Raw genomic sequence first — 15,793 nt, 5'->3', positions numbered from 1 at the left:
AACGTGGCCCTAGACTCTATCTCTGACAAAACAGGAAACCCTCATCTGCTCCACGACACTTCCCCAAGATTGGATCTAAATTAGCCAAAATGTTGCATTACCACAACCTGATTGATGCTTGGAGAGAATTAAACCCATCCAGGAAGGATTGTACATTCTTCTCCCATGTCCATAATACCTATTCCAGAATAGACCACATTTTCTGTCTGTTTTGATGTAGAACAACACCTCAAGGAATATTTCTATTTGAACAAATCAGAAGACACTTTCCCTGTGACTATTTGGGAAGCACACAAGGCCACAATTAGAGGCTATCTCAAACAAATAGCGTCCCAAATTAAAAACACTCCAACTCATTAATAAAGGAAAAAGAACGGGAACTGACTGATCTACTGACCCAGCACAAACAGTTCCCCGATCTAGACCTTAGAAACAAAATAGATTCCACTCGATTGGAATTGTACCTCTGTTTAACTACTAAAGCAGAAAAAAATCTTGGGTGTTGAAAGATAAGCCTGGTACAATATTAGCTTGCAAACTTACGCCACGGATTCGTCGAACTGTACTCCCAAAATTTAGACAGCACAATGGAAACTTGACACAAAACCCACAGATTATTATAGAGTTATTTCATTTCTACTATTCCTCCTTATACTCTGCACAGAAGGACTCTCCTCCCGGAGCCCTGGATGACTTTTTTAAGGATATGACTCTCCCATCTTTTTCAGATTCTCACCGTGAGATCTTGGAGGGGGACATTACCATAACAGAAACATTGGCCATAATAAAACAAGCCAATGCAGCCAAGACTCCGGGACCCGATGGCTTTTCAGCCTCTTATTATAGGAAATTTGCTCCACTGTTAGCTCCCCATCTACTAAAATTCTTCAATGCCCTTCACAACGGAGTGTCACTTGACGAAAACTCTAATAAAGCCCACATAAGTCTAATACCTAAGCCAGATAAAGATCATAGTGATGTGGCGAACTATCGCCCAATATCACTGATCAATAGCGACTTGAAATTACTCACATAAATATATACAAACTGATTTAATAAATTTCTAGCGCAATATATTCATATAGACCAAGTGGGATTTGTTATAGGACGACAAGCCGCTGACCAAATCCGACGGGCCATTGACTTGATCTCTATCTTACGCTCTAATTGGGATGGGCTGGGCACTAGACCAGGAATGCTTCTGTCATTGGACCTTCACAAGGCCTTTGACTCCATTTCCTGGCCCTTCCTCTTCCACATATTGAGAAAATTGAATTGCGGACCTACAAGTCTTATTAACACATTATACTCTAATCCTTCGGCTAACATTATTGCATATGGACACAAGCCAGATCTTCTACAGATAAGGAGAGGTACTCGACAGGGATGCCCTCTTTCACCTCTACTTTTTATTCTGACTATAGAATCAATAGCAGTGGCCATCCGGGCTAACCCCAACATTCATGGTATCTCTAGTGGTAGCAAGACACATAAATGTGCTTTCTTTGCCAACGACTTGTAATTATTTATAACAGATCCCATCACAACTCTACCCATCTTTATTTGCAACTCCATCTAAGTTTGAAACTGTTCCTGGATTACGAGTTAATCAATCTAAATCTGAAGCGCTAGACATAAACCTTCCTACCTCAATACGAGATGTAATACAACAATCTTTTCACTTTAAATGGTGTGCACTAGCACTCCCTTATCTTGGAATTAAACTCACTCGAGACGTTTCCACGCTATTTCAAATTAATTATACCCCCCTTTATAAATCCATTGAACTAGAATTAAAGGACTGGCAGACACATGGTCTTTCCTGGATGGGTAGAATATCAGCTATTAAGATGACAATACTCCCTCGATTCTTATATTATTTCTGATCATTGTCAATTCCGATACTATTCACATTCTTTAAAAAACTTCAATCACTAGTTTACAGATTAATTTGGGGTAGTAGAGGTTGTAGAGTGGCTCACTCCACTCTTTACATCTGCAAATGGAAGGTGGACTGGGAGTTCCCCACTTCTTGAAATACTATAGAGCTGCTCAACTGGTACAACTATACCAAAAACATACCAACCTGACTGGATACAATTGGAAGCACAAACCAGTCCCTCACTGCCTATGGACCTCCTGTTGTGGCTTCCAACAAGAGAATATCGGGCCATTTTAAGCCCTACTTTATCCCACTCCCTGCGTCTATGGGACACGGTGTGCAAATTATACCCACTGAGATCTCCTCATTCCTCTGTGGCTCTTATACTTCATAACCCACACTTTAAAAATCCCCAACAATTTTCATGGTGGGTTAACAAAGGCCTTTACCGGATAGCACACTTTATAGATCACAAAGGGATCAAACTACAAACTTACTTACGGGAAACATTACAGATGCCCCAGATGGAATCTTTTCGTCGACATCAAATTACTCACTTCATAAAATCCTTGTATACCGATCTGACAGATATAACCACTAGGACCTTGTTTGAAAATAAATGCTTAAGCAGACCTGATTCACAGGGAGGGATCTCGAACTCTATAACCTCTTCAATAGTCAACAGACCAAGCCTTCATACCAAATAGCATCTGAATCGGATCTAGGCGAAACTATAGAAAAAGAGGTTTGGGGACAGTGGTCGACCATGGTGCACAAAAGAATACTCAATACTTCCCTAGTGGAAGGAAATTACAAGGTGCTGTCTAGATGGCATTTAGTTCCAGTGAAACTAGCAAAAATGTATCCCGACATTTCACCCCTTTGCTTCAGAGGATGCAGACGAGAGGGAACCATGTTCCATGTCTGGTGGTCCTGTCCCAAGGTCAAGCGCTTTTGGATCAGAATTTTTACCCTGATCTACTCTGTGACAGGACAGAACATACCTAAAAATCCTTAAACGGCACTATTTGCAGACCTGCTAGATGAGACCCCTAGACATCTTTGAACTCTCATTTTTTAATTTTTCAGCAGAAAAAATTACAATAGCAAGAGCATGGAAAACTCCAGTAATCAATCTTGCACTAGTAAAACATACAATTTCTTGTATCATGGTCAATGAAAAATTGACCAGCATCCTTAAAGATAAACAGACCAAATTTGACAAGGTGTGGTCCCCCTGGATTAAATACCTCCAAGTCCCATAATCTCTGGATCTAAATAATGGGGAGATCTGGACCGAGTGAAATGACTCCTACTTTAGATTACTGACCTTTACTCTTCTCCTTTATATTTCCTTCCCTTCCTCCCCCTCTTCTTCCTTATTTTATCTTGATTAATTTTGTTCTACTTTATTTCCTCTTCAAGATAAATGTGTCTTTATATCAATATACTATTTGTATCCCAACAATATTTTTTTAACTTTTAAATAAAAATCTATTGAATCAAAAAGTTCCTTTTTTGCAGTTAAGCAGCAATGCCCATGTGGACTGTGCACTGTCTGTTCTGTAGGACTATATAGTTTTACAGAATTTCTAACAGAGCAGCACAGGGGACAAAAACTGCTGCCGAATTCTTATTTCTAAGTATGGCCTGATTCCAGTGTAACAACCAGACATATTATTGGCATTGTCAAAACTGTCTTCTGCAGTCTTAAAAATGCATATCTTCTTTTTTTTTTAATTCTAGCAGAGATGCAGACAGTACTTCAGCCTTGTGAGTTAAAAATCTTTCTGCCAGCTTCCCATAAAGGACATATACAATGCCTGCTGTTCCATATCTTGCCCCCCAAAAGCCTCCTTATAAATCCAGCACTGGTGGCATATGTATGCTGTGTATACAGTGAGTACACTCAGGTCCCTTAAAGGCCTTCCACTGTTAGCACAATTTTACCACACTCACAATTCAGCTTTTTGCTAGTTGTTTAGTTAAAGTCATCAGTCGGCATCCCTGTCCATTTGCTTACATTCAGCTGGCCCACTGGAGAATCTCTTGGCTAGCAGCAAAAATAATCTTGCATTATTGGCTGCTACAATGCCATGGGCCACCGGCATCCTAGCAACCTTCCATACAGTATTTATTTTCAGCCCCTATATGTCCTCAATCTTCTAGGTTAGATGATGGACAGCATAATTTAACCCACTTCCATACCTCCCAACATTTTGAGATGGGAATGAGGGACACCTACTAGCAAACATATGTAGGCCCCTGCCACACACCCTTAAAGGAGAATTAACCCAAAAAAAAATTAATTAAATCCACAAGGGCTTTTTGTTACCACTACTCTTCCTTTATATTGGCTATATTAAAATTTACAAATGCAGCAATTTAGAAATTGAATGAAAGGTTTAGCACTGGGAAACACTTTTTGAAAGATAAAAAGTTCATTTTATATAAAACTATATAGATCAGACCAAAATGAGGAACGATGAGGTGGAAAGAGGGACAGAGGGACATTCCTCCAAATCAGGGACAGTCCCTCGAAATCAGGGACAGTTGGGAGCTATGCACTTCCTTTGAGCCCAGGCATGAGCTCATCCCTCTGTCACTCTACTTTCTCCTCCTATTAGCATGCTTCTCGTTAGTACATGAACTGATTGGCTTATTATGCTGCTGTTTCCTTTCCCAGTCTGAGGTCCTGTTCACACCAGGGCGTTTACAATCCCAAAACGCTTTTCAAAACTGTCAAATCATACGACGCTTGTTCAGGTGCCATTGATTTTCAATGGTACCTTAATGAGGGTGCAATTCTGTAAACCGTATTGTGTGAAGCTTGACACTCAAAAAGGAGCAAGCTTCATGCGCTGCGGTTTGCCATGATTGCAGCACGATTTATCACCAGATAATGGTGGCAGAATTGCACCTGCGATTAGGTGCCATTGAAAATGAATGGCACCTGAAAAGGCATGGTGTGATTTTTCAGTTTTGCAGAGTGTTTTGGGATCGTGGGTAGAATCGTGGTGATGCCTAGTTGTGAATGGGGGTTGAGCTCTGCCAAGCACTGGACTATAAGAGACTGATACCAGGTCAAACTTGGGTACTTACACTGCTTCCATTAAAAAAAAAAAATACAGTCAATGATATATGAATGAATTGTGAGCTGCATTAAACTGTGTCTTTTGTATTTGATCTAGGATTTCATACATAAATTTGGTCATTCCTTGTGCCAATAATGTCACATTATTTATTTTCTCAGGGAATATTTTGACAAGATGGGATTTTCTCATGAGAAATATCCGGACAAAATACAATTAAATTGTCATCCTCTAATTGCTGCATCCATTACACCTTTGGAACAGTAAAGACCTGCAGCCACAGGGCACCTACTCCTGCCTGACTACCAGTAGAGTCAGCACTCCCTGAAAAGGGATTTCCAGCGAGGACCTGTCACATCACATCAGAACACAGTGACTGAGCAGGAAGATAAGGGTTCCTCTGAGGATATGGGAACTGGTGGAGTGTACTGCATGCACAACACTGGGACAGATGCGATCATGACACAATGTGGTATACTTTTATACTTACATATCATGAAAGAAATGGAAATTGGGTAAGTGGATTTAATGCCTGTATTTAAAAAGGTAAAGTGGACATTCACCCTTCCCACCCACTTTGATTGCTCTGAGTGAGTGAGTGAGTGAGTGAGTAACTTGTATAGCGCAGCAAATGCGAACTTAATCGCCTCAAGGCGTTTGGCATCCAGAGTTGTACAGATCTTTCAGAAGAGGTGGGTCTTTAGCTTTTTCCTGAATGCCCGATGGTTTTCTTCCAAGCGGATGGTCTCTGGCCTGGCTGGGTGTACATGGAGCAGCAATGTGACAAGGCCTGAAGTCTAAGGCCTAACCATTTGCTCATGGCTCTGTGATTTGGAGCTGATCAGAGGACACGAAAGGCTCTGATGTACCTGAGAGGAAGTGTTATGCCGTGTACACTCGATCGAAAAATCCGACAAGAAACTCGTGGATTTTTTTCCGACAGAATCTTGGCTCAAACTTGTCTTGCATACACACAGTCACACCAAATTCCGACTGTCAAGAATGCGGTGACGTACAACACTACAACGAGCCGAGAAAAATAAAGTTTCATGATTCCGAGCATGCGGAATTGCATACAGACAATCGGAATTTCCTCCAAGAACTTTTCTTGATGGATTTTACAAGAACCAGCTCTCAAATTTTTCTTGGCAGGAAATTCCGACAGAAAAAATACGATTGAGCCTACACACGGTCTGAAATTCCAACCAAAAGCTCACATTGGACTTTTCTTGTCGGAATCTCCGATCATGTGTACACGGCATTAGAGGTTACCCTGCCAAAGGGAGAGACTGTGGAAAACATGGGAAAGCGTTAGAGTCGGTTCACACTAGGGCGACACGACTTCCAGCGCAACTTTCAGATGCGACTCCGACACCACTTGAGCATGAACCACAGGGCGATCTGGGGCGATTTACAACACGACTTGAAGTCGTCTCCAGGACAGGAGACTTTCCAGTGGCCAATCAAACAACAATCAGCTCTAGGGGAGGGAGGGGGAGGGAGGGGGAGGGAGAGGTTTGCCTGAGAAATGTATGTTATCTTCCTGGAAAGTCGCTTCAGTTAAGACAGTGATCAGACTTGGATCAGACTTGGAGGCGAATTCTATTGAAATCAATGGGTACAAATCGCCTACAAGTCGGATTGAAGTAGTACAGGAATTTCTTTTGAAGTCGGAGCGACTCGAGTCGTGTGTATTAACACCGCTCCCATTCACTTGCATTGTTTTTCTCGACAGCGCGACTTGGGACGACTTGAGACGACTTCAAGTCGGATCCCAAGTCGCCCCAGTGTGAACCGGCTCTTAAGATGGACTCGTCCAGTCTATTCCTGCATATGCTGTGAGTGATGGTTGCTATTGGAGACTGCTGTTGCTAAGAAGGTATGAATTGTAGGTGGGGTGCAGTGTGTAATGTGGCAATAATTCACACAGCAAGGTGTAATGAAAAACTTGTATTGAAGTAATGTAGCAACAAACCTGGTGGAACAAACCCGGTTGAAAGGCAGCACAGCTGGGTGCACTCACGGTTTCCAGCCACATAAAAGAATCAGAGTCCAGAAAGACTGACAGCGTCTGTTGAGAGGGGCAGAATGCCAGGAATCCATAGAGATACCATGTTCCTTATGACTTCCTGTCCAGCTGCAGAGCCACTATGGTTGACTGCCACCTGCAGTAGAGAAAATAATCTGCACCTGCCTACAGGTAAAAAACACTGGACCAGCTTAAAGGCTCTTTTCTGTACTGCTATTCTGCTGTTTTTGTAGGAGTCTGCTAGTTCCTGTCTGCTTGTTCTGGGTATCCTGAGCCTTTACCCCTCTCTCCCTGAAATATTAATAAGCAATAAATGCCCTCTTGTTTTGTTCTAAAAGTGACTGGTGCCTATTTTTCTACATCTGTTCACATTCCTTCATGCCCAACTACCTAAACCCTGAAGTAAAATGTGAGCCCACCCTGTCCTGGGGGTCAGGGGGGTGCTACAGATCATTTCACTAATACCAATTTCTTCTCTCACTGGGCAAACCTCCTCATACTACCTGTATTCTTGCCTAGGTGAGAATGCCACATTTGCTATTACCAAAACCTGACACTACCTCTCCAGCTTTCCTGTCCCACAGTGGCCTCCTCTGGACTCACTCTACTAGACCTAGTGGATGAAAAGGAGGTGGTGTCGGACTTCTCCTCTCCTCACAATGCACCTTCCAGGTTCTTCCCACACCGTCCTCTCTTTCCCCCTGCTCTTTCGAAATGCACTGCATTCCTCTTTTCTCTCCAGCTTGTCTGAGGGTCGCAATCATTTATCGGCCTTCTGGACCAGTGTCACACTTTCTGGATGACTTCTCTGCATGGCTACGCTATTTTCTCTCCTCTGAAGTGCCTGCCATCATCCTAGGTGACTTTAACATTCCAATCAATGTTAATACTGTAACCACTTCTCAACTACTCAACCTAACCTCCTTATTTAACCTAACACAATGGACACAAACCACCACTCACTCCAACGCGGCAACACTCTTGACCTCGTATTTTCCCATCACTGCACTCCCTGAAACCTCTCTAACACCCCCTTTCCTCTCTCTGATCACAACCTTATCCGTTTCAAACTCTCCTTGTCTACTACCTCCCATGCTGCCAACCAACAAACCACTACCCGCAGAAACCTTCACAACTTCTACCCTTCCCTTCTTCACTCTGCTACTGATGGCCTTTGCGACAAAATCGCAGCCCTGTTCTGCCCAGATCTAACTACTTCCATCTACAGCAACACACTGTCATCTTCCCTAGACATACTTGTTCCTCTTTCTACACGCAGAACCAGGCCCCATCTGCCACAACTCTGGCAAACAGACGACACCAGAAGTCTCAAGAGACACAGCCATGCTCTTGGACGAGCATGGCATTAATCTAAATCCCTGCAAGACTTTACCCTCTACAAATTTGCCCTTCTCAAATACAACTCCTGCCTCCACACTGCTAAACAAAGCTTCTACAACTCTCTCATCAAAACCCTCTCATCCAAACCTCGTCAATTCTTTTCTACCCATAATTCCTTACTTCACCCTCTACTGCCCCCACCCACCAACTTGCTTACCGCTCAACAGATTGCCAACCATTTCAAAAGCAAAATCGACACAATTCGCATGGAGATATCCACACTCAATACTCTCCTCATTCTGACCAGTTACCACTGATGAAGTTGATAAACTCCTCTCCATGGCCCACCTCACTACCTGTCCCCTCACAGTTACTGCGACCACCTTCCCGCTCTGTCCTAAACTTCCTAACCCACATCTTTAACCTCTTCCTCTCCTCCGGCACCTTTCCTTCCCTGCTCAAACATGCACTGGTTACCCTAATACTTAAAAAAACTCTCACTAGACCCCCCTGCTTGAATAACTTAAGACCCATCTCCCTGCTCCCATTTGCCTCCAAGCTCATCAAACGCCTTGTCCATGACCGAATGAATCACTACCTCACGGACAACAACCTTCTCGACCCCCTACAGTCCGGCTTCCGCCCACAACATTCTACTGAAACTGCCCTACTAAAACTCACCAATGACCTACTAACTGCTAAAACCAATGGACATTACTCCATACTCATACTCATAGACCTCTCTGCTGCCTTGGACACAGTTGGCCACTTGATCCTCCTAAGCAAACTACACTCCCTTGGCCTCTGTGATTCTGCTTTATACTGGTTCTCCTCCTACCTATCTCAGCACACTTTCAGTGTCACTTACAACTCCATCTTCTCCACTTCTCTTACTCTTTCTGTTGGGGTACCCCAAGGCTCTGTCCTTGGGCCCCTCCTATTCTCACTCTATACCACTTCCCTGGGCCAGTAGATAATCTCTTATGGCTTCCAATACCACCTCTATGCAGACGACACCCAGATCTATCTCTCTACTCCTCAACTCACCCCTCGATCTCCTCACGAATCTCAAACTTACTGAATGACATATCGGTATGGATGTCACACCACTTCTTCAAACTCAATCTTTCTAAAACTGAGCATTTTATATTTCCTCCTTCCTGGTCCCACCCCCATGACTTTACCATTAAGATCAACAACACAACCATTGGTCCCTGCACACATGCCAGGGTGCTGGAAGTAATCCTTGACTCTGACCTCTCCTTCAGCCCCCACATCCAATCACTGGCTAAGTCCTGCCGCCTTAACCTCCGCAACATCTCCAGAATTCAACCCTTCCTGACTAATGACACCACACAGCAAATTATTCACTTCTTGATTATTTCCCACCTTGACTACTGCAACTCTCTCCTTAATGGCCTACCTTTACGCAGGCTATCCCCCTTTAGTATATTATTAATTCTGCTGCTAGACTAATACACCTCACTAACCTATCCATGACTGCTGCTCCTCTCTGCCAATCCCTTCACTGGCTTCCCCTACCCCACCGTAAAAAAATCAAAATGCTAACCACAACATACAAGGCCATTCACAACATTGCCCCCATCTACATTACCAACCTCATATGCAGATATCGCCCAAATCGTCCCCTCCGCTTCCCCCATGACCTCCTGCACTCTAGCTCCCTTGCTACCTCCACCCATGCTTGCCTTCATTACTTCTCCAGAGCCTCTCCCATCCTCTGGAACTCCCTGCCCCGGTATGTCCGATCAGCCCCATACCTCTCCACCTTAAGGAGATCCCTGAAAACTCATTTATTCAGGGAAGCCTATCCCACACCAACCTAACAACTGTCCCTGAGCCACACCCATCAAATCATTCTCCGTACCTATTACCTTTTGTACCACCACCCCCTCCCTTTAGAATGTAAGCTCTACGAGCAGGGCCCTCCTGTACATTCTGGAGGGACAGGGATGATGATCTCCTCCGGGGGTGAGGTGAGGAATCACATCCAGACCAGGGACAGCAGCCAGGTGAAGACCAGGCGAATATGTCATGGCCATGTGAATCTGGTGTATGCTTAACAGTTAACACTGCTCTGCAAGGATATGAGGATAAGACCATGTGAAATTAATATACTATAAACCTTTTCAATACCGCACACAGTCATATGACGTCCACAAAGGGGACATCCCCCCCTTCCGCCCCTATCCGGTGCTTCTCCGGGCTCTCAGGGGCCCGGCGCGATGATCGCCGTGCGCTGGATGGGAAGCATAGAGATGACTGGTGACCAGATGGTCACCAGTTATCTCTATGACCGTCGGAGGCCTGGGCGCAATGTGATGACGTCTCTATCACCCGTAAGTAAACAAACCGCAAATGAGATCTGTGATTTTTTTTTTTCACAATCTCATTCTTTCCAGCCTGGAGGATGTGAGGTCTTATTGATCCCGCATCTCTCCTTAAAGAGGACCTGTCACACACTATTCCTATTACAAGGGATGTTTACATTCCTTGTAATAGGATTAAAAGTGATCACATTTTTTTTTTAAAAAAGTGTAAAAAAAAAAAATTAAAACGCCCCTGTCCCCGGTAGCTCGCGCTCAGAAGCGAACTCACACGTAAGTCCCGCCCACGTATGTAAACGTCGTTCAAACCACACATGTGAGGTGTCGCTGCGTGCGTTAGAGCGTGTGCAAAAATTCTGGGACTAGACCTCCTCTGTAACTCTAAACTGCTAACCTGTACAAATTTTAAAGCGTAAAACTTTACTGTTTTGTTATTTTTTAATTCATGAAACCATTTTTTTTTTTTTTTAAAAAGGCGTTTGAAAAATGATTGCGCAAATACCGTGCAAGATAAAAAGTTGCAATGACCGCCATTTTATTCCCTAGGGTGTCTACTAAAAAAACATATATAATGTTTGGGTGTTCTGAGTAATTTTCTAGCAAAAGAATGATGATTTGTACATGGCCCATGTGTAATGGTCAGCTTGCCAGCCCAAGCAGCTTATATCCCCAATAAGGGGCGGGTCCCCACCAACATCATGAAGCCCCAACTAGATGGAAAGAGGGAATCTGCTCCATGCTCAGGCGTATTAACGCACTGAGCAGGGCATTCAATCATGATGCCGATGCACAGGAGGCAAGGCCCCGCCCCAAGCCTGTTTAAGGGGATAGTGGGGGAGGCGGAGAGACTGCTGTGCATCGCAGCCCCGGGGTCAGAAAACCGTCCTATCACCCCCCCATCTCCCCTACAAGGGGGCTCACCCAGGGCTGAAGGAAGTACACTATATTGCATCATATATACTATGTCTAATACCCCTACATTCCAGCAATAAGGGCCAGGGTGTATGAATATAGATATATATGGTGATTCAAAAGGATATTTATAGATATCACTGATTTAATTTCAGAGCATTTTACTCCTGATGATTGGTATGAGCCATGAAACATGCGTCAAGTATACATCGAACTGATGCCCAGACAAGTTTGGCTCACCATGAGCAATTGCTTATGTTTATTGAACCATTATGAATGAATGAGTGTTTTTATGTAACTGTATTGCTAGCCATGTTGTATTTTATTTTTTATAATAACTGTATACTCATACAATGTGGATCATAGTAAACTATGTTCTTTATTAATATTGACACTGTTTATGATGTGATTTGTAATTAATAAACAATTTAATGAATAATATGAATAAGGTATCCATTCTTCTTCATTTATCCATTCAGTGACATGCCTCATACAAAGTCCCATTTCTCTCTCTTTTCGGTTGTTTAACATCTTCTGTATCACGTCCACAGCCTCTGACCATCTCCTGTATCATGTCTGCAGCCTCTAACCATCTCCTGTATCATGTCTGCAGTCTCTGAGGGGGAGTTGGGAGAGGAGTCAAGAGTGGGAGCACCGCCAGGATGGGGCTCACGGGAGGAGTCAGATGTGTGTGGAACTTGGAGAGGAGACTATAGGATAATACCAGGGCCACCAAGCTGGAGCCATCTGACTGAGCCCTGGAAGGTGCACCTGAGAGATCAGTGACAGTGCTGCCAAGCCAGTCTGGGGGGGGGGGGTTGCTGATGTAAGGGGAGTGAATAGAATAATGTAAGGGGGCACTAATATAAATGCCCCCCCCTATATTAGTAACCCCCCTTACCTTAGTGTATTCACTGTACAGAAGGTTGTCTCTGATCACCAGAGTGCTCCCCACATCAGAGTTCCTGGCGTTCCCCTTTACATCAGAGTCAGCAGGATTCCCCCTTAGTGCAAGGGCAATGCTGCAGATCCTAAAGTAAGTGGGAACTCTGATGTAAAGGGAATGCAGTGGACTCTAATATAAGGTGGTCTCTGGTCGCCAGAGACTCCCCTTACATCAGAGTTTTTCCTTAGATCATGATCTGTAGCGTTCCCCTTTACATAAGAGTCGCCTTTCATTGTAATGGGGAATCCTGCAGACTCTGATGTAGGGGAGAACTTTGTGCTGGCTGGGTTATAGTAACCTGACCTTAATTTCAATGGAGAAATATGTTTTTTGACTTTTGTTTAATATTGCTAATAGCACTAGCTATATGTTTATAGTTAAAATATTGATATTTGCACTGTTTAGTACTAGAAACAGTCATTTTAGGCACTTTTTTTGCAGTGCCAGTAAAAAATTGCTGCTCTGCCAAAAAATTGGTGCCGTTTGTAAATTTTGGCATCCTGCCAGTTTCACTTCAGGGGGTTGGCAACACTGCTGCCAGCATTGCTGCAGAGGTTGAAGGGGTGGTGGGGTCAGCCTGTCAGTGCTCAGACCATACGCCACACACTACATCAAATTGGTCTGCATGGCTGTCATCCCAGAAAAAAGTCTAAAGAACATACACAAGAAAGCTGAAGCCAAGCAGACCAAAGACATGGATTACTGGAACCATGTCCTGTGGTCTGATGAGACCAAGATAAACGTAACCAGGCGGCAACCAGGTGGGGAGTACAAAGACAAGTGTGTCTTGCCTATAGTCAAGCATGTTGGTGGGAGTGTCATAGTCTGGGGCTGCATGAGTGCTGCCGGGACTGGGGAGCTACAGTTCAGTGAGGGAACCATGAATGCCAACATGTACTGTGACATACTGAAGCAGAGCATGATTCCCTCCATTTGGAGACTGGGCCGCAGGGCAGTATTCCAACATGATAACAACCACAAACACACCTCCAAGACAACCACTGCCTTGCTAAAGAAGCTGAGGGTAAAGGTGATGGACTGGCCAAGCTTGTCTCCAGACCTAAACCCTATTGAGCATCTGTGGGTCATCCTCAAACAGAAGGTGGAGGAGCGCAAGGTCCCTAACATCCACCAGCTCTGTGATGTCATCATGGAGGAGTGGAAGAGGCAACCTGTGAAGCTCTGGTGAACTTCATGCCCAAGAGGGTTAAGGCAGTGCTGGAAAATAACGTGTTTCGCACTGAGCTATGACTAAGCACTCGTTTCAGTGCGAAACGCGTCAGGGTTGGGTTTCATTTTAATTTTCTTTTAATAAAGGCTACAATATGTTCAGAGTGCGGCTATCCAGAGACAATTTTTGTTCCTGCTTAGCAAATTGACACTGTTATACAAGCTGCACACTCACTACTTTACATTGTAGCAAAGTGTCATTTCTTCAGTGCCGGTTCACACTACAGCGACATGAAAGTTGACATGACTTTGCGAGGCAACTTGAGGCAACTTCAAGTCGCCTCCAGGACAGGCAACTTTGCCAGTGGCCAATCAAACAATAATTAGCTCTGTGGGAGGGAGGGGTTTGCCTGATAAAACGATTTTCTTTTCCTGGAAAGTTGCTTCAGTTAAGACACTGATCCGACTTTGGAGGCAACTTCCATTGAAATCAATGGGCTGGATTCACAAAGAGTTACGCCGGCGTATCAGTAGATACGCCGACCTAACTCGGAATCTAAGCCCGTCGTAAGTTTAAGTGTATGCTCAAACTGAGATACACTTAAACCTAGCTAAGATACGACGGCCTGCGCCGTCGTATCTTAGGGTGCAATTTTTCCGCTGGCCGCTAGGTGGCGCTTCCATAGATTTGTAAATGACATGTAAATTACTAGATACGCCGATTCACGAACGTACGCTTGCCCGTCGCAGTAAAGATACGCCGTTTCCGTAAGAGGTACGCCGCGTAATGATAAAGCTGCCCCCTAGGTGGCGTAGCCAATGTTAAGTATGGCCGTCGTTCCCGCGTCGAAATTAGAAAATTTTACATCGTTTGCGTAAGTTGTCCGTGAATAGGGCTGGACGTAATTTACGTTCACGTCGAAACCAATACGTCCTTGCAGTGTACTTTGGAACAATGCACACTGGGATATGTACACGGACGGCGCATGCACCGTTTGTAAAAACCGTCAATCACGTCTGGTCACCAATCATTAACATAAAACACGCCCCCATCATCCTCATTTGAATTAGGCGCGCTTACGCCGGCCCCATTTACGCTACGCTGCCGTAAGTTAGGAGGCAAGTGCTTTGTGAATACAGCACTTGCCTCTCTAACTTACGGCGGCGTAGCGTAAATACGCTGCGGTAAAAATGCGCGGATCTACGTGAATCCAGCCCAATGGGTACAAGTTGCCTGGAAGTCTCCTTGAAGTAGTACAGGAACCTTTCCTGAAGTCAGAGCGTCTTCAGTAGTGTACATCAAGACAGCTCTCATTCACTTTAATGTAATTTTTTATGTCGCGCGACTTGGGGAGACACAAGTCGGATCCCAAGTCGCGGTAGTGTGAACGAGCACTCAGTGTTGTCACATGAAAAGATATAATAAAATATTTACAAAAATGGGAGGGGTGTACTCACTTTTGTCAGATACTGTATATATATATATATATATATATATATATATCAGTCCTGATCAAAAGTTTAAGACCACTTAAAAAATGGCAAAAAATCATATTTTACATTGTTGGATCTTAACAAGGTTCCAAGTAGAGCTTCAACATGCAACAAGAAGAAATGAGAGTGCGACAAAACATTGTTTGAGCATTCAATTAATTGAAAATAACGAATAAACTGAAACAGGCTGTTTTTCAGCTGATCAAAAGTTTAGGACCACACCTCCAAAAAAAAAACTAAACCCCCCCAAAACAGAAATCCAACTTTCAAACATGAACTCAGTAATGAGTAGCTCCGCCGTTATTGTTGATCACTTCAAAAATTCATTTCGGCATTCAGTGGCGGCTGGTGAAGTTTTAGGAGGGGGGGCGCGAGACCCCGCCCCTCCATGTTTGGTCTCTCCCACTTCTCATAAGCCACGCCCCTTATAGAATCTACCCACTCCGTCCCCTGTATTCCACTTCACATCACAAATCATGGTATATAGCGCAGCCTTACAGATCAGCGCAAACAAACGAAAAAATTACACTGTTAGTAATGAAGGACTCTAAATGGGCATGAGATTATCAGAGACTGCGG

This window comes from Rana temporaria, chromosome 4 (assembly GCF_905171775.1).
Source record: "Rana temporaria chromosome 4, aRanTem1.1, whole genome shotgun sequence".
Taxonomy (NCBI): domain Eukaryota; kingdom Metazoa; phylum Chordata; class Amphibia; order Anura; family Ranidae; genus Rana; species Rana temporaria.
This window is presented reverse-complemented; position numbering follows the sequence as displayed.